General features: G+C 40.1%; 1 protein-coding gene across 11 annotated transcripts in view; it reads left to right on the forward strand.

Moving 5' to 3' along the window:
- The window catches only part of MEGF11 (multiple EGF like domains 11), a 266,626-nt gene that overhangs the window by 56,101 nt on the left and 190,659 nt on the right, over positions 1–19,866 (forward strand). For all 11 annotated transcript variants that reach the window (XR_013775891.1, XM_079318187.1, XM_079318184.1 and 8 more), the window contains one exon: positions 15,702–15,814. The gene's annotated coding sequence lies outside the window, so the exon portion shown is untranslated. The remainder of the gene's footprint in view (positions 1–15,701; positions 15,815–19,866) is intronic.

Here is a 19,866-nt window from a genome sequence, read left to right on the forward strand (position 1 = left end):
AGGCCTGAAACCAAATTTCAGTGTCTGCCATGCTACCAGGCAGAAATCACTGAAGCAGAACCACAAGGAAAATAAAAACCAAACTCAAACATGGAGGTATTTTACTGGTACAAGTGTTGTTGATGGACATTCAGGTGTATCCTGTACAACTCAGGAAAAAATCAATACCTAAGTTCTTTCAGGCTGCTTGAAAAATTGTACAGTGGCTTACAGTGACTGGTTCACAAACAGCTGTGGAGGGCTGTGAGTCCATGTGTGCTGCTGATTTAGAGCTGTGGGCTCGTTTTTAAAAAGTTAGTGGACGGAAAGCAATCAGTGAATTAGATTGTGAAAAAGTAAAAGGTTTGCAGTTCGTTTGCTGCAAAGCTCTCCTTGATCCTGATTTACCAACCTTCCTAAATTCTTGTGAGGTCTCTGTGTCTGCTGCTCCTTTGAAGTAGCCACTTGAGCCAGCAATAAGTGCAGATACTTTTGTGATAGGGTGCTGTTAATCAGAAAACAATTTTGGCTTTTGGAAAACCAAGTCCCCTGTGGTGTCAGTTAGGCAGTGGCTGCAGTGGGGTGTGAACAGAAAGGTGAAACACATTTGGGAAATGCTGCTGGATCTCTCAATCCTCAGACATGGCTCCAAAGAATTCACTTTTAAGAGTGTGATGGTTTAGGAATTTTTAAATCCACAGGTTTTATACACACGGGAATATAATAAATTATAGCTTACTTTGAAAAAGCTGATCAAATAATTGGTCATTACTTGCATTTGTCTTCTGGGTACTAGTTAAGTAAATGTACATGAATGATCCCACTGTTTCCATGCTAAAGAAGCAGGAGCTGAATATTTGTTGAGAAAGAAATCAAATTTGTGGTTTAAGAACCACTGATCTGTAAAAATGAAATTTAAATTATATTCTACTGCATTTTTCATATTCAAGACATGAAAAACATATCTAGTACATTTCCAGCATCTGGCAGTTATTTGTGGCATTATAGGAACTTTCATCTCTGGAACACTTAGCCATATCCTTCACTGGAAAAAATCAGTTTTAACCCAGTAATGACTTCATTAAATACAGTGTACAATGCTCTTGCACAGGAATCCTCCTTTTATCCAAAGGTCTCAGAACTTGATAGCTCTGCCCATTAAAAAAGTAAACAAAACTTTAACCTTCCTTCAGAGATTCATCAGAAAGGTCAGTGCTCAGTTCCCTCCAATTTCCCAGGCTCAGCTGGGAGCTGATTAAAGCTGCCAGCTACAACTTGTCAGTTTTGTCAGAGACAACTTTATAAACCCTTTGTTATGCACTTTGCTGTGTGTTATAAATATATTTATCTTCCTCTGTCAGGCGTGGACTGGACAGGTGCTAAAGGAGCAGCTAAGCTCTAACATTAATCTCTCTAACAATGTCATTACTTAGTAACTCAAACCAAAAACAAGTGCAGAATATTCAGGAACTTTCTCTAGTTCTTCTCACCAGTGACTGGAGTGGTTAGGGGAAAAATGTTTGTTATTCCAGGAGGTTTCCAGCCAGTCTGTGTTCTATAAAATCAGAATATGTGACTTGCTGTTATTTTGCGTCTCTGGAGAAATTCTCCTGAGCTTTCCTGGGTGTATTTGGTGCTCAAATATTACCTGAAATCAGCTCAGTCACTTCCTTTCTGTAGTTGCTGAAGCTTGGCAGGTGTCTCCTATTGAACACAGAGATCACATTCTGCAGCTACAGGTTTAGGCATAACACTGTTAATCCTGGCTTTTCCAAATCAAGTAGAACTGTGAGAAAAACCAGCATGTATAAAGTTAATTTAATCTAAGTAGAACTGTTCAGCTTTTGAATGTTGTCAGTGAGGTTCTGCAAACCTGGCTGTTTTTTCTTTGAGTTTGATCTGAAAGATTTTTACTTCCAGGGGTACAGATGAAGAATAAAAGGCCATAGGACATGACCTGCAGAATGCAAGAGCAGTGCCAGAAGGGGCTGTGCTGTTCAGGTGTCTCTGGGAGCACACACACCCCTGGCACCACAGCTCTGAGCAGGCTCCCAGCAATGAGAGTGAGCACAGGCAATGGGCACTGCTTCCTTAATCACAGATAGCAAACATGAAGTTGTCTTTGTGTCAGAGCGTGTGCACTGCCTTTGAGGAGGGAAAATTCCTGGTCAGAGAAGGGCTGCTCATCACCCTTTGTCAGAATTTGGATAAGAACTGACTCTGTTTCACAGCTCTGTTGTTGATTAAGGCCAGGAGGTTGAGCTTGTTCCTCTCTAAATGAGTTTAGGGGCTACAGCACAACACAAACTATCACAGGCAGGTGTGTGGTAAAGCATTCACTGTTACTTCTCCTCTAAAAGGTCTGAATTAATTTCAGATCTTTGACGTCTTGGGAACTTTCTCAAGGACTTGAAACTACATATTGCCTTTCTCTAATACTGATGAAATGTGTAAAAATCAAAATGTGCCATCAATGTGAGTCTGCAACGGACAAAAGAGCAAAGGGCAGAGTGTGGCCTGAGTGGGCAGGTGTGCAGAAGTAGCAGAGGGTCATTTTTAGAATCTTCCATCCATTAATTTCCTGTTCCTGCTTTGCAGTCCAATGTATTGTGACTGTGTGTCACTTGTTTCTTTCTTTTCTCAAGGGGCAAGAACAAACAGCACCATTTAAGGATTTTCACAGCATTTCTGACAAATTCTCTGACTTTTGGACTTGACTGGAATATTATTTCAAACTGCAATAAATTGAAATCTGTGTTGATATGCAGCACTTCCTCAGAGGCTTTATTGTGTTCTGCTTTCAGAGCTGGAAGATGTGTCTTTTGCTTACTCTGAGAATCACAAGCAACGTAAATTTAGTGGTTTAACAAATTCCCTCCTGGACTTTTCATCACCCAAACTGATGTTTGTAAGCTTGAACATGCTGTTCTCTGTAAGACAGTCTGTTCAGGAATCGGGATGAAGAAAGACAAACAGAGGATTTCTTCCAGGTCATGTCTGAGTGAAAGTGTTAATGTGAACATGCTTGTAGTAGACTTTAGTTTCTAGTTATAATCAATACTTGACATATTTTTTCCATGATTAAATTAAAGTTAGGAAAGTGATATTTCCCTGAGGAGAAAACAAGTGGCAAAAGAGTTCATTGGTGATCTGCACCTAATCGAAATAAGTGCTATAATTATCTCTGCTCTCATTCATTTCTTTGTCCCTGCTCCCTCCCCCTGGGCTGGTGCCCAACAACTTTCTGGCTTATCACCCACATCAGAGAAAGAAAGAATTCACACACTTGGGCTTGCTTTTTCAGGACTCTGCAGGATTCCTTAGGAGTCAGGTAAAGGAAAATTGCATGAGAGCTGTGCTTCTTCTGCATAATATTTTCCAACAAAATGAACTGAGCATCCTTAAGGGGTTCCATATCAGCATCTACCTGGAGTGAGGACATTTTCCTCATCAGGAATGAGGACAGACTGGGTTCCTACCAGCACAGCCATGAGACATTTCAGGCTCCTGGAAGGATTTTTTTTCCCTAGAGGCTGGGTTGGCAGTTGGTGCTTTTTTTGCCTTTTGTTCTCAGTATTCTTGCTAGGGCTGGATTTTACCCTCTGGGCTTGAGCAAGGTGTGGGATGTGGATGTTCACCCCTCACCTGGGCTGACTCCTGCAGAGGGGTCAGCTCCTCATGGATCCTCTTCCTGCACACCCATTCCTACCTGGGCACTGGGCTTGGTGCTCTCAGGGACTGACTCACTTGGCTCTTTGAGGGCAGCTGCAGAAAAATGAAAGCAGGAATCCAAATAGCTTGAAGGAAGAAATCAAGTAGAAAAATGTGACTGGAACCATTTAAAGAGTATTTTCTAGAAAATTATACTCCAGCTTTATCTTCCCCACACCAGCAGTTTGATTAGATTCTGAACAAGCCTTTTCAGAGTCCTCCTGGCAGGTCAGCTAGAGCTCACCTGCCTCTGGGAGCCAGCTGTAGCTTTATTTCTTTGTTTCTAGGAATAGAACTCAGCAATTGCTCCACCATTAATGATTTCTGCATCCTGAGTCTCTTTCCCTGTGGCTTTTTGAAGGCTTAACCATTGGAAACAAATTATTCTTTTATACCTCATATTTTTTTCTTAAAATTTCTTTTAGACCGTGAAAATAATTAAACTGTTTTAAATCTGGAAAATTGATATATTAGATAAGTTGTCTGGGTTTTTATTTTGAAATCAAACTTTCTTTGTGCACTGCTGCTGAACTAGGAAAATCCTTTAAAAATACCTGACAAATACAGATGTTTACTCAGTTTTTCCTGAGTGTAAGAATGTTATCATTTGTGCTACATTTCCCAGGTACCTGCCAACACACTGTAAGATTATGTTCCCATGCAAACTGAAAATTATGGTGGTTTTAAATTAAAATTAAGAACTCAATGCTTATGACGTGAAGTCAGAGGCAGCCTAATGCTATCCTGCCTACAGTTATTTACAACCCAGATGTTTACAGAAAATGAACCAAGCTCTTTATTTTTATTTTTTTATGGAACTACTGTCTCCTCATTAAGTCCCTCCTCGGCACTGGCCCACGTGGCTCTTTGAGGCAAACATTGTTTATGACACATCTCCAGGCTGATTCAGAGCTGAGCAGAGAGAAAGTGGGAATAATTCCACTGCAAAAACAAGCAATAGTTCAGGTGTTCAACTACCAAGGTGGAAAATTGCTCTGACAGTTATGATGTTGTTCCATCTTTTTCTGAGACTTAAACATCATTTCCTTCCAAGTCATCATTGCTACCGTGGTTCCCAGCACCCACCAGCCTGCCCTGTACTGGTCACACTGGTCACCCTGGTCACCCTGATCATTCTGGTCCTGCTGGGCACTGAGCACAGGGACCCACTGCAGACTGGGCCAAAAAACCTCTATAAAAAATTTCCACAGCTTATTTACCAAGCAGGAGTTCTTCCCTGTTGTTTGTGCTTGTACAACTTGCACTGAAGTAAAATGCAAATAATGAAATACAGGGAGCAGGTTTATCAAGATTTATCACTTTTATACACTGAATTATGAGCATCCTGCTATTTCTTCATGAAATTCTCTATAGTCTCTAATTAATATGAATGCAGAACGCAGAAGTTGTATTTCTGTTTTCTAGATGTAAAGTTTTGATGAAAAAAGGCAACCGGATGGGATTAAGAAGAATTGGTAACTTGAATGCTTGGCTCTAGAATCCTTTGTAATTTATTTCACTTATTTGTTATGTTTTGGGGGTTTCAGCTGGGAAAGCTGAAGTTCTTGCCTGTTTCTTGCTTGCTCAAATGGCACTCCATGATTAATCTGGGGGACTAATGAGCTCCTCAGTATCAGTGGGTTTTAATAGAGGAAGAACTGGATGACCTTGTGCACTGTAAAAACAGCAAGAAATTTAATAAAACATTTACAAAGATTAACTGCAATTAGCTAAAATAATGTGAATCTTTGCTGTGAGGTAGAGGCTCATCATTTGGATGTGACAGAAAAGAAAGATCTGGTTGCAGTCAGGGGTTCCAGGACTGATTTGATGAGGTACTTTTGTGCAGAGATGGAAAAATGTCAGAACCTTTGTACAAAGCAGTGTTCCCACAAGGTAATGTGGGGATTGGAGAGGTCATGAGTTAACAGAAGAATAAATTTGGCAGAAAGAAATAGAAACCTCTCTCATGTGAAAACTTGTTTATTCATGAAATCATAAAGGCCATAATATTTCTGAGCTCACTGCCAAAAATGGCAGCACGAGGAGCAACGTGGCCGAGAACAAGCATCAGATGTGAGGCCGTGTGATGTCACAGGATCATTCTGTCACTCAATGCCAATGATTTCCAGGGCTGATTGCAAGCAATCATTAATCACTTTGTATTGAGAGCAACCAGCTCCTTCACATCTGGGGCAAGAACAAGTGGCACCTATTTAGGCAATGTTCTGCTCTCAGCAATTTCACACGTTGTCTTTTAAAATAAACCAAACTGGGAGAGATGAAGCAAAATTCCCCCCCTCCTCCCCCTTGTCAGGAATTCAGATCATTGAAAACCTTAGTTTACTTCTAAACTCAGTGATCCCCACTCACACAAGAGTGTGCCAGTGAACAACAGGGAATGTCCTATGTGGTATTAATGGAGCAGCTGTAAGAATATTGACAATTTCTGAGTATTATTGTACTTCTCTGTATGGTTATAAGAGACAAGAGTGAGATCATATGACAGCTGTTCCTTTTTTACTCACCTGGACTGGAAAAGGCTGCTGCAAATCAGATGTGAGCTCAGATGATGGGATTAGAATAATCTCACCAAACCCAGGGGTCAGTTATTATACATGACTGATATAAACCAAGAGTAATAGGATATATATATTTCCCAATTTATATATATTTATCCCCAAACCCAAAATGTCTTGAGAAATGGGACCTAACTAACCTGTCATATTAGCCATAAAATCTGTCCTATGTTGTAAACACAATACCACCCTTCCTTCCCTTCCTTTCTAGTTTAGAACCAGATTTATTAAACCTGTTACAATGTTTCTGGTGAATCCCACACTGTTTCATAATAATGAAAAATTTCGCTTTGCCTTTCTTCTGTACCTGACAATCATGAAAAGTTACTTAGACATGTTACATCAAATTGGAATATTTTTAAATGTAAATGTTTCTCAGTAGCTGGGGTCTCAGGCAGTCAAAGTGAAAGGTAGGAAAGTGCTGCATTTCTATGAGTTAATGAAATACTTTGCCTTTCTGTAATCATTGTTCCCTAAGGATTGCAGTAGTTCTTTTGAAATCCTGCTTAATCTCCAGTTATTTATTTTGTCAGTACCTTCAGTCGTGATGGTTTGCTGTCAATCATCCATTGTCAAAAGATAAATGAATTTAATCAAATATTCTGTAGGTGCTGTCCCAGAGTTGAGGAAAGATTTCCTGCAGCCCTTGGTATTGTAAATGAGGTAAAACTCATTAATGACGTGGCTCATCTGCTCTAAGTGGCTCTGTCAGGCAGGAGAAAGTGGAGCTAAAGATAACTCATAACCCCAATGTCTTCTCAGAGTGCCTAAACAATAGTCATTGATCTAAACATAAATTGCAGTTATTACAGACTTCATTTTTTTATGGTACATAATTAGATAATTCTCCAAAGAACTTTTTATCACATGCATTTTCATTAATTAATATTAAATGTCACTAGCAGTCAACTCAGCTTGATCAAAGGCAGATAAGTTGCAGCAAGATTCTGAGAAATAACATACCATTTTCTAATTATATTATTGATTTTGTGGTCTGAAGAATCCTCATTACAAGTGATCCAAAGTGGACCTTGCTGAGCCTGCTGGGGGTGCTTTGAACATGAGGAGTCGCTGGCAGTTCTGAGCCTCCCGCTTGCATAAATCACTCCTGGGCCTGCTTGTGCATCTGTTTTCAAAGGTGATGCTTTAATGGACTCTGAAAGCTGCAAAAGTGTGGTCTGTGTGGCTCCACATGAAAGAGGAAAGAGATTTGGGGTTTTTTACTCCTGATTTTAATCATTCAGAAATGATTTTAGATCTGTAGGCGGATACTTTTGAACAGTGGAAATAATGTGACATAGTTGATTTTAATTAGTAGGCCAGACTAAAACAGAATTTCCCATAGCTCTCTGTTATTTTTTATTTTTTAAATGAGTTTTTAGTACTTTTTTTCAAAGTTAATGATACATTTAGACTTTCCAAATTTTAATTTCATGTGAAGGCAAAAACTGAAAAAAACCAAACCCAAAACAAGTCATGAGGTGAATATTTGATTAGAACAAATGTGGATCTGAGCAACAGGAGCAACCTCAGATGTGCCTTATGTAAGTTTAGTGCTTTCATAGGAAAATGAAAAGGAATTGAGATCAATGACATAATTATGAAACGTTACTCTTACCCTTAATTACTTATACTTAAGAACATGAAAAGCCTAGATTTTAAAGTCTGTGTATATGATTAGGCTATTCAGTTGCATGAAATTTCAATTTACTCTCAATTCATGATAATAAGGTGAGATATTACTAGTAAATATTTTGTTTGGATTGTGAAATTTTAACATGTTTTAGAGCTAAACACTGTCCAGACTCCAGCTGGCCTTTTTGTGCCTGTTTTCATTGAAGTGTTAAAGGTTTGAGGATTTTGACTAAATCCCTTAAGGAATAACTTACAGACAGATAAAAATCTTGGTCAGAGTCAGTATCCTAAAAAATAAAATGTCTGAAAAATGAGAAATTAACTGCAATTTTAAAAAAATCAACTTCCGATTTTCAAATTTTTAAGATCTTAGAATAATATTCTAAAAAATTCTGAGTGCTCTGGTTCCCACCTACTCATTCCTACTCCCACCTTCTGTTTGATTTCCTAGTTACCAAATCAAAGAATTGAAACAGGCTGAGAAATGAATGTCTGGGCTGGTGGGTGGGCTCCAAGTTTAAACAAATAAACAGACAAGCAAAACACATCCTATCCCCATATCTGTTTGTGCCTGAGTCTGCTTTGGCAGAGGATGAGGGGTTCCTTTCCTCAGCAGATGAGGACACACTGTGGTGTCTTTTTTGGGTGTCTCTGGTAGAAAACCCAAAGGATTTTTCAAGGTGTATTAAAAGCACATTCCTCAAAAATCAGTGTAAGGAGCAGCTCAGGAGTTCTTTGAATAGCCCAGGTTATAAATGAGTAATCAATGATTTATTCAGGTATTTTGGTGTGGTAGTTTTTCTATTTACCCCTTGTGGCAGTTTTTTAATTGACGGTGATTTCTCTGGCTCATAGAACTTATTAAACATCTCCAGCTTTCTGTGGCCCAGCTATAGCAGCAGTAAATCATGTAAAATGTTGGGTTAGGAGGAGATGAGCAGAAGTTTGGCTTCTCTGTATCTAAAGAAAAGAATTCCATGAAAAGGAAGCAATGCCATGGGAGAAGGAAGGAGGAGGAAGAGGTGGGAAGACATAAGAGTGGTGTGAGATTCTAATGAGTGGCCAGAAGAGAGTTTATGATCACTGGTCCTGCTTCCACTCAAACACTTTCATCTACAGAGAAAACTTGTTTGTTTTAAATTATACCAATTATAAATCTTGACCCTTTACCCGGCAGCTCATGGCACTCCTGGGGTCCCAGCAGGTGCTGAAATTCATAGCTAAGAGAATAGAAACTGCACAGGTTCCCTTGGAGACAGAGTCAGTTGGGTTGAAACTTAAGTAAATGGAGACACAATTGCCTCTAGTGAGCTCTGTGAAGGGGATGTGGCAAGTGGCTGTTGATCTGGGATGAAGTTCCTGTAGAATTCTAAGTAGAATTCTCCAGAGGGGTTTTGGACAGCAGTGTAAGATAACAACACCTAGCAGATGATGGTCAGAAACAATGGCTGAAGAGGGAAACAAAACTCAGAGTACCCAAAGAACTGGAGCAGATAGAAGGAGAGGAATAATCTGTGGGCATCTTAAAAACCCTTCATTACTGCTGTGCTCTGCAAGAGAGATCAACATCAGCTCACACTTACAAATAGCAGTTTTCCACAAGAGTGGTACTAACAAAACCAAAAGTCTCAAGGCTTGTGCTTTTTTCCTGACTGTGCTGAAGTTGGTATCTGATGGGAGAGGAAAATAGGAGCTCCCTTGTTTCTTGCCAGCCAGCACCTCATGTGTCCACTTTGTGGAGAGGAGGACTTGGGTTTGGTTTTGTTTAGCAGGATAAGTGGTGTTTGCTCAGAGAACCTCAACACACCGTGAGCTAACTTCAAAGATATAGAAGCAATTTTCAAGCTCTGCTTTTTTGGCCTCTGCAGAGAGATTGATAAAGGACTGATAATAAATTATCCTTGGTCATCTGAGAGCAGTGGAGCTGAGAACAAGCTACAGAAAGGGCACAGTAAGAGGACTCAACAGATGGTACATGCATGATGTGAAAAGAGCACAGGGAGAAAACTGTGCTTGTCTTACCTGGTAGGAAAAAACTCTAAATAGTATATCTGAAAATGAAGGAAATTAAGTCCTAAAATTTCCCCATAAACTCTCTCTTTCATAATTTTCAATAACTTTTTTTTCTCAAAGCAGTTAAATAAGTTTTCAGTGTCAAATTTAGGAAGAGGGGGAAGAGGAAGCCAAGGCAGTTGCACGCACCAGTTGTTTAGGTCTGGCTTTGTCCGTAGTGGCTTTCCCAACTCCTGTTTTCCTGGCAGAAAACAGACTCTGGCTCTAACCTGAGTAGCTCCAGTGCCATCTGCATCAGACTGAGCTGGCACATCCAAATTCTCCCCAGATTCAAACTGGCACAGTGAACTCAGTGGACTTCAGCCATTTCTGCCAGAAGAGACTCTGGCTTGCCCATCATCTTTGCCTTTCTTCTACATAAGTTACTCCCTTGCAATTCCACAGTTCTCTGTGGGTTTGCTCTTTCTGATGTGTTTATGAGTGTTCCTTGACTTTTTGACAGATATTTTGCACAGTGCCCTGTTACTGTAAGCCAGGTGCTTTTATCCCTAATGAAGAGTTTCCTGGAAAAAGAAAAAAAATAAACAATAGATAAAGTAGGTCATGGAGACAGCAGAGTCAAGAGCTTTGCATAGTGATGTAAAATTAAATAAGGCTGGGGTCATGTTCTCGTTTATCTCTGCAGTTACTGCTCTAACAGGGTCTGTGATGGTTCCCGGAAAGGTGAGGACATTTTGGAGGACTGTTCAGATCTGCTGGGAGTTTTGGGCACAGTCTCTGTTTCTCTGCTCTGCACAGAGGAGAAAGCAGACACAGAGCTGTAGGACCTGGCTGTTACCAGAGAGCATTTGCAGCTCTGTTCTCAAACCACTGAGAGCCCTCTCAGTGAAGGTGACACTGCTTAGGGGCCTCTGTGGTGGTGTAGCCTGAGGACCACCCTCAGTGCTGGGTGGTTCAGAGAGCCAAGTTTAAGTCTGGATTGCAGAGATATTTTGATTCTTGGAGAGATTTTCCGCAGACCAGATCCAGCCCTTGATGCCCAGCACTCCTCTTGCCTGGTCCACAGGGGAATCCAAGATCTTCACACACCTTCTCCATGGCATCAGCTTTGTGTCCTAGCAGAGGGCACATCTGTTCAGCCTGTTTTCCATGTTGGATGCCCAGATCTGGCTGTTTATAGCCAGGCACCTGAGTAACCAGCCTGATTCTCAGACAGATTTGTGCACTCTCTGAAAACCACATACATTTTGTGAACCTCTAACTCGAGGCTTTGATTGAACCAAATATCAATCCTCCGGTATTGACAGTGTTCCAGATGTGTCTGTAAGAAACACAGGAAAGCACAAAGAATTATTGCAGCTTCTGAGGAAATCTCCTGTATTTCAAGTAAAATTGGCAGTTTTTACATGGCCACTCTAATTCTTAAGCCATTAGAAATCTAAAAATTGAGTGAACGTTTATCTTATACTTAGCAGACATCCACAGAAAAAGTTATGTTCTGTCTGGGATATCAATGTCTTTAATAGCTATGAAATTAAAAACTCTTAGATTAAGGTTTCAGGAGTCTGAGAGGGGAATGGAATGCAGGAGGAAACCTGTGTGCTGCTGTAATAGGGAATGCCAGGGAAGATAAAGCTCTGGGAAAAGCCCCAGGAGAAGAGCTGAGGATAACATGCTGTTGGACCAGTGGGGTCAGTAAAGGTGCAGATGCAGAGGTAGCAAACATTATTTTCTTTCTGCCTGGTGAAGATACTGAAGATAAAAAGCTTTTCCCTGTTTGCAGCATTTTTTAAAAATACATGTTTAGTTTCAGTGTTCATTTCATTTCAGTGTTTGGTTTCGTTTTAGCTGGATTGGTACCTCAAAAATCCAAGAAATTCACCAACTTTAAAGCCAAATTGGAAAAACTGAATTTGGATTACCAGTGATGCTCCATGGCTTGCAAATCAGCCTTCTTCCATAAATACTGCACTATTTTGAAAAAGAAGAGATGGGTCTTTAAATGAAATATGAGCTGTAGCATTGATGTGATGGTACTGCTGTAGATCAACAGCCATCAATCTGTGTTACTTAATTTGTTCCTGGCTCAGCTGTTCACTGTACTTGGGACTTTTTTGCTGTTTGTTTCATTTTATTTTCCTCTGAGATAAATGAAGACAAAAAGAAAGGGTCAATTGTTCTTGACAAATAGAAGTAATTTTTAAAAATATATAACCGTAAAGGATATTTTACATTTTCGAATGGCTTTTTTTTTTTCCCCCATGACTTTCACAGCACTTTCACAGATTGCAATTAATTTATTTCACGGTGTGTCTATTGAACATCCTTTTATTTTATTGCTTGTTACTCTCATTTTCAGGTCAACTTTATGTGCACTCTTTAAATGCTGTAAAGAAGTCTGTAGGAATAAATAGTTGAGGTTTTTTTTATAAAATATTTAGAAACATTATTCCTCATCTGGGCATGGCCGTAACACTTGGGTTACTTTATTTATTCTGGCTGTTCTGGGGATTCAAGGCCTTTGTTGCTCCAAGTGTCTAAGGAAGCATATGCTGGAATTGTTTGCACATGGGCTGGGTGGGTGGCTGGTGTGAGCTCAATTTGGGCTCATTTGGCTTCTCGGAGATGAACTCTTTGATGAGTGTCAGCCACTTTCTCTCCTGATGGAATGTCTGTGGAGGCATCTCTGAAAAGGCATGGGCTGGGGAATATAAATACACTGCTCAACCAGGAGCCAGTGTGACTCCCCACACAGATTCCAGCACTTTAACATTCCACTGAGTGAAGTGCTGAGAGCAGTGGAGAGCCTGGCTCCCTCCTGCCCATCCCTGCAGCAGCTCTCAGGTGAAGGGAGCAGCACAAAGTTGCCTCTTCCTGACTTTCCTTGTTCTCCATGTTTTAATGGAGAGGGCTCAGAGGAAGTTGCCACTGAAGGCTCTCCCAGCCTGTGCTGAAATCCTTCAGGGCCCAGGTTTTGCCTTTGCAGCCTTCCAGCACCAAGCTGCTTTTGGCAGAAGGTGCTGGTGGAACATCAGCCCCTGTCCTGGCTGGCAGGGCTTGGAAAGAGAGCTCAGGCTTAGAAACACAAACATTTCAGTGGGCTTGAGTTTGGACTGAAACTTCAAGGGCCAAATGTTCAGAGGGCTGGCTTCCAGTTTTACACTGGTAGTCGAGTATACAAGTACAAAATTATGGGCAGAAAATCACAGAAAATCTTTTTCCAAGCTGACCTTTCTGAAAAGGCGCCAGCAATTACGTGGATTTGGGCACTGGTTCAGCAGTGTTTTTAGGTGTTGTTAATGCAATATTTTCATTATATTTCTGCTGGATATTGATTAACTGTTCAATTATTTGAGAAAAAGAAGGTTGGCATTGTAGTGAATAATTGCCTTTTGGTGGGTAGTTGTGTTTTGCACAAGTGTTCCTGGAGTTTGTGTAAGAACTGACAAAATCCAGTCTGCACCTCTCTGTATGCTGATAATAATCTCATGGAGAGGATGGGGAATGCCAAACATGTTTGCACATTGTTGCTTCAGTGTTTTAACACTTTTCTGTTTGTAACAAGCTTATTTTCAAAGCACCTGGCAGGTTGGCCGGTCCTCTTCCCCTGGGGAAGATACTGAGACTTGGAGAATTTGGTGTCCTTAATTCCACCTGAAGTTCCAGAGCCCAGTGCTGTGAGTGGGCTCAGATGGAAAACACTGGGTGCAGAACTTGGGTGGGGGGAATTTGAACCACCTCAGCCCAGCCCACTCTGCTAAGCCAGTGTCAGGCTGAAATCTTTACCAGTGTGATTTAAACAGAGGCCCAGACACATCCACCAGCCTTTGTCTTGATAAACATATTTCATTAGCCATAACTGAAGTAATTGCCCAGATTCCTTGCCTCTGACACATCTCTGTGGTATTTTGACCCAGTTTTCCTCTGAGAGCACTGAAGGAACAGTCTTGAGCTTCCGAAAATAACATTTGATAGATTAAGCAGCACTTACTTCATTATTTATTCTCACTTAGCTGTGGCCAAGCTCCTGATGACTCCAGAAGTCAGCTCAGAAGAGTGTTAGCACTGAAGCAGATCTGCAGACTTCATAAGTTATCTCTGGAACTGTAACAATGTTCTTTCTAACAAGTACAACTCACACTGATGTATTGTAAAGCTTAGAAATTTTAAGCAACTTAAGAGTTTTGGATGTTCGGATCCCATTGAAGTCAGGCCCCCAACCCAGTTTTGGAGAACTGAGCAGCTGTGGTTCAGAGTATAAGGCAGAGTCATGAGGGCACTGCAGCAATTGTGAGCCTGGTGTGTTTATTCAGGTTTCCAAATAGAGCCTCTAAAATGAGGTCTTTGTTCCTTTGTTGGTACTGAACAGCACCCACTTCACAGGATGATGTAGCAGAGGTGGTGGAGACTGAGCACTTAGGACTCAGGATGCAGGATTTTCCCATAAACTGAAAATCTCAGACTTCTGCATTCATTCTTTAATTTCCCAAGTCGTGTTATTTAATTACATGTTAATTCTTGTCTCCTGTCTCCTGCATTAATGGTGCAAGGTACCAGTGGAAGGAACACAGCAGCCCAGGGCACAGTCTGCTGTTTCTGCTACTTCTTCCATCACTTGAATTTCTCTGTGCTCAGATGATAAGAATCACATTGTCAGTGCTTTTGTATTCAGTACCTGATCCTTCCTGGAAGTGTTTATCTGTTTAAAACAGCTTTAAATTTTCATTAAAAAACAAACAAAACCACAACCTGTCACTGGCAATATTTCTGTTGGTCATGACAACAACTTTTAGAGGTGACTGGTGAGGTTGAATGGATTTGTTCTTGACTGCCCAGATTAAAGCAAGCTGTTCTGAGCAGGTATCCTGAGCTCTGCAAATTATCCAGTCCTTTCATGGTATCTCAAGTTATTAATCATAAATGGAGGCATCCAAAAAACCCTGATCAGTTTTGAAACTCGTGGCCTCATTTAGCTTTCATAACAGCTTGTTTCGAACAAAATCTGATGTGGAGCCAAATGAAGTGTGTGTTTAAATGATCCCTTGCCTAAACTATCATGAAAATTTCAGATGGGATGAGGAGAAGGAATGCCACCAAGGGCAGCTTGTTGGAAGCTTGCTACTACTTAGAGACTAAAATAGTGTAATCAGCAAACACTCCGTCACTTTAATGCTTCTCCAGTGAAATCCAACTTTTTGTTTCCTGGCTCAACCACTCTCTTGCATTTTCCTCAATTGCTCCCACACAAATACTAGGATCCATTTTAATTTTGGCACACCTCATTTTCCAGTTTGGTAGAAACTAGAGTTAAGAACAGAATTGTTTATCTTGATGCATATAATACATTTTTGAAGACACAAAGCCTTCTTGACCTATGAAAACTCTTCAAAGTAAGCATGTCCATGAAGAAGGTGCAGTCAGATTTCCATAAGGCTTTTGCAAGGTCTCAAATCAAACTTCCTGAAAGAAATTGGACTTTCTTGTTAGGATATTAAAGAAGGAAAAGTCTATATGGAAACAAAATTAGGTGAGAAATGATAGGAAACAAATTTCTGGAGGCTGAGAGGGTGTAAGTAGGATATGCTACATCCCCTGTATTCTTCCACTCTTCCCAAGTTCCCTGCTCTTGCCTGAAAGCAGGATAGTGGTTTTGGTCTGAAATAGCACAATTATGTTCTGTTATCTAATTATTAGTGTTTTGTCTTGTTTCTGCCTAAATTTGTTTCCATGCCCCCAAACACATTTCCTCTGACCCAGTTTTCTGCTTTTCCTGATTGCTCACAGGGCCAAGCAACTTCCCAAGAGCTTTCTCCCACTGTCCTGTTGATGTGCCCTGTGTCTCCATGTGCTGGGGATCTGTAAAAACAGGATCCACTGGGAATTTTTACTGCTTTAAGGTAAGACTTTTTAACATGGCTCTTTGCTAAATGTGTCACTTGGAAATTTGTGGGGAAAATTCAGCCTAGGTTAACTGACTACATAAACATTTAGATTTTATGATCTTTAAAAGTATATGAGGATTTAAGAATGGTGTGTGCTAGTGAAGAAACACCTCTGCTTATAGCTAGACACAAAATTAGAGGAGTTTTTTGTTTGGTTTAGAGTTCACTTTATCCCAAATTGAGGGAAAAACATTCAATTTAGAACTCTGTCATGGACTGGAAATTTTGTTTGGATTTCATGTCAAAGTCATGTTATGAAATATTTTATGACAGAGATGTCAAAATGAAATGTTTCACCACTTCTGACCCTGAACAGGAAAGTCTCCAATGGTCATTTTTAGTTAGATTTTCTAGCTTGTCAGCCAAGGAAGCAGAGGAGAAATTGAACCTGTAGTTTTGGGTTTCTTTTTTTTTTTCTCAGCCATTTAAAGTACACACTGGTCTTTTTTTTCACAAGAATGTTATCAAAACCAAGTCCTCAACATCTAGAAAAAGCTTTATAGTATATTTATTTCACTAGCAAAGATTCTTTGAGATCTTATTTTCTTTGCAGGTAGGTCCTACCCCCAGGGGCACTGCTGAAGGACAGTATCAGAGCTGCACTTTCCACACTCTGATGTTCATGAAGTTTAAAAGATCATCTGCATCTTGAGGTCTTTTTGCAAACCCTATCAGTTTCCTCAAAGAAGGATTTTTTTGTGAATAAACTCCACAGACAAATAAATTAATGATTGGCCACCTACTAGTTTTTCTGTAGCTAAGATTTGGAGCTTTCTTTTCTTTTGTGATGGAACCAATGGCTTGTATCAATATTGTAGGTGAAATACTGACATTCTTCAAAAAGGAGGAAGATGGAGAAAATGGCCTAAGGAGTAGCTGATACCTAATCAGTTATAATTAGGATTGAAGGACTCTTGCCAAATTTTACCTAAATTGACTTCTTTCACTCCTGAAAATAAAAATCAGGTCTGGAGAGACAAAAAGTTAAGAGTCCACGTGGGGATTGCACAGATGACCTTTGTGTCATTTATTTTGGTGCTCAGCCCCCAGGCTGCCTGTCCTGGGAGAGTGGCAGACCCTGGAAATGTTAGGATAATTTGGCTGTAGCATTAATGAAGTTACAGGCATTGTCCCCCTTGAGGCTGGTGCTGCCTCCTTGGAGAACCTGTCCCAAACACTGAATTTGAGGCAGGAATTTCCTATGTGCTGTGGTGAGCAGTGAAAGCTGAAAGCCCAGTATTAGATGTCATTACTGGATTCTTTTTTGATATTGGTTTTTAATATGTGTGCTCCTATTTTTAGAGTTTTATTCTGACTCCTTTAATAGTAACCATTCCATTTTGGTGCGAGGGTTTTTCTATTAACAGTGATCAAAGTGAAATATTTCATTTGAGTTACAAAAAGAGACACTTGAGATGAATGAGGTTCTGCTGGATTTGGGGAGTTGGATGGTTCTGATCTTCAATCTGACTTATAAGTTAGGAAATTAATGACACAAAGCAGCTCCCTCACAAACAGATAATACCACCATTAGCATTAAAAGTTTAGAAAACAATTTAGAACCTCTTTCTAATACACTGCAAAAAATATTCTGGGTGCTATTAGGGCTTATAAATAATTTTCTGACTTGGTTTAAAAACTAAACTGGGGCATCATTTTCTTAAGAACAAATTGAGGTCTCTGAGAACTACAGAATTCAAATATGAGGCTACTTTGGACCTCATTCTCTTTAGAGTGAGTGAGGCAGCAGGGGTCTATTCTCATTTATTTTTATTTTGTAGAGAGTACTTCAATATAAAGGATATATAAAATCCAATATAAAGAATGGGTAATTTTCAGCAAGAATGAGTGATCTTACGAGCCTTTTTCTTAGCATCTGGTGTATTCTAAGCAAATCTTTCTTGAAAGTTTTCTTTCTCCTGAACTCAAGGGCACTGGCTTCAGTTGGTACCAAAGGAGAAGAAATTGGAGTGGGGAAGGAGTTTGATTTCTACCTTGAATTAATTATTATTTACCTTTCAGTTTCTGATAACTGATGGAAAGCAAATGCAAGCAATGAATTACTGATTTAAAGTCAGGCTGCCTTTCTGTCTGTAATTAATGTAGCACAGATCCAGGCTGTTGATGCTCTCCAGAAGTTAATAAACTGAGCAGAGAACTGTGGTTAGATTTAAGCCCTCTCTGAAGATTTGCATTTCCTGGAGCATGTTTGCCCTGCTCCTGCTTTGCCCACACCTGCCCATCAGAAAGGAGCTTCCCTTCAGCCCCATTGGCTCAGCCCTGCCCTGTACCAAAGGTGCAGAGGATGAAGAAGGAGGGTAAATGACAACCTGGAAATACAGTGCCAGGAAATCCTTGTCCCTTGTGCTTTAGCATTATTGTAGTGCTGCCCAGTGCCACAGCTAAAGGCATTTTTGGGAGGGATTTGTGTCAAAGGGCTGCCAGTTTGTGGAGCCTCATCCTTGGCTTGTTCTCATCCATTGTCCATGCTGTGCCCAGGGAATGGTCTGGTCTGCTCTCCCACAGCTCTGACTGTTTGAACATTGGGACTTTTGGCAGCTCAGCCCCCTTTTTTTCCTCCATGGAGAAGCAGTGCCCAGGACAAGGATAGGCAGTGGCTTTTCCATAAATACATCCTTGCCTCCTCAGCCCTCTGGATTTCCAGACTAAGCTTTTGCATTGTTGCTGTGGGACTTTGGAAAAGCCCACAGGTAAAAAATGGTCACTCCTTGACTTAAAGCCATTTCATGAGGAACATTAGCATTAAATCATGTTAATTAACATTAATATGACTTACATGGCTTAAGACCTATCTTTGGGTTTAGCAGTGCTCTAGGAATAATTTAAAAGATGAGCTATTGCTCCCATTGGGATTTTGACTTGTATCCACTAAAGGCAATGGGTGTCCTTGAAGTGGCTAAGAAGGCTTTGGGTCAGAGGTAATTTCTGAGCACTTTTCCTGGCTCTTCATTTTGCTTTGTGATGGCTTCTTTATGCTGGGCTGTATATCAGGGCCCTGCAGAGGAAACCTCTTAACATCCCTTTGCTGTTCTGGACCCTGAGGCAATGAGCCATGTGTTTTTTTTGATGATCATATGAAGATCCAATTTATTTTTAGGGCAATCTTGTTGCCAGGAATAATTTCTAGGACTTCTGATTTGAATGGTGAATTATGTGTCCGTGTAAATGCCTGAAATGGTTATTTAAAAATACTTTTTCCTGACTTAATGTTTTACAGATTAACACCCTTAATTCTGTTACATAAAAAAGCAAGTTTATTTTCTATCTATTTTAAATTTTTGACTGGTCCAAATAAAGACTTGTGGGCCAACACCACAACTTTGGTTTTAAAGCCCAAAGCAGGTGTAAGTCAGTACATTTAATAGATGAACAGGAAGGTGATGAAGAGACCACACCCAGTGAATTTTGTACAACCTCTTTCCAGCTTCAATGCAAAGATTTTTATTTCATGTCCAGTGTTTTGTGTAATGTGCCCCAATGCACTGACCTCTGTATTTCTCAGTGGTTCCCCATCCAAGGCTTGAGGAGTGCATTGATTTTCCTTCCATCATGCAATAAGCACGAGTCTCACATCCAGCCCATATTGACACCTGTAAACCCCATTTAAATAAATCAAAGGGGGCATTTGGGTATTCTCCTACTTGCCTGTAGGTTGATGGAAGAATAGATTGCTTTAATACCTCAGTGATTTATTTGTCAGTACAGACAGCTTGTCATAAAAATAATCAGTATCAGAAATGTTCTTTGGAAGAATCATTGGGACCATCAATATCTTGGGTGGCTTAATCATCAAATTCATTGCTTTTATTAGGTTTAAATGTATAAATTCCTTTTAGAATGGATTTGAACTTTTAAGCATTTTACTGTTTAGTTGATTGCTTTTTCAAGTATTTGAGTTTCTGAATAGCTCCACAGTATTTGGATTTGCACAAAAGTAAGGAGGAAAAGGCCTAGAAGGATATTTTCTTCAAAATTGTCTTTAATGG

This window comes from Erithacus rubecula, assembly GCF_903797595.1.
Source record: "Erithacus rubecula genome assembly, chromosome: 14".
Taxonomy (NCBI): domain Eukaryota; kingdom Metazoa; phylum Chordata; class Aves; order Passeriformes; family Muscicapidae; genus Erithacus; species Erithacus rubecula.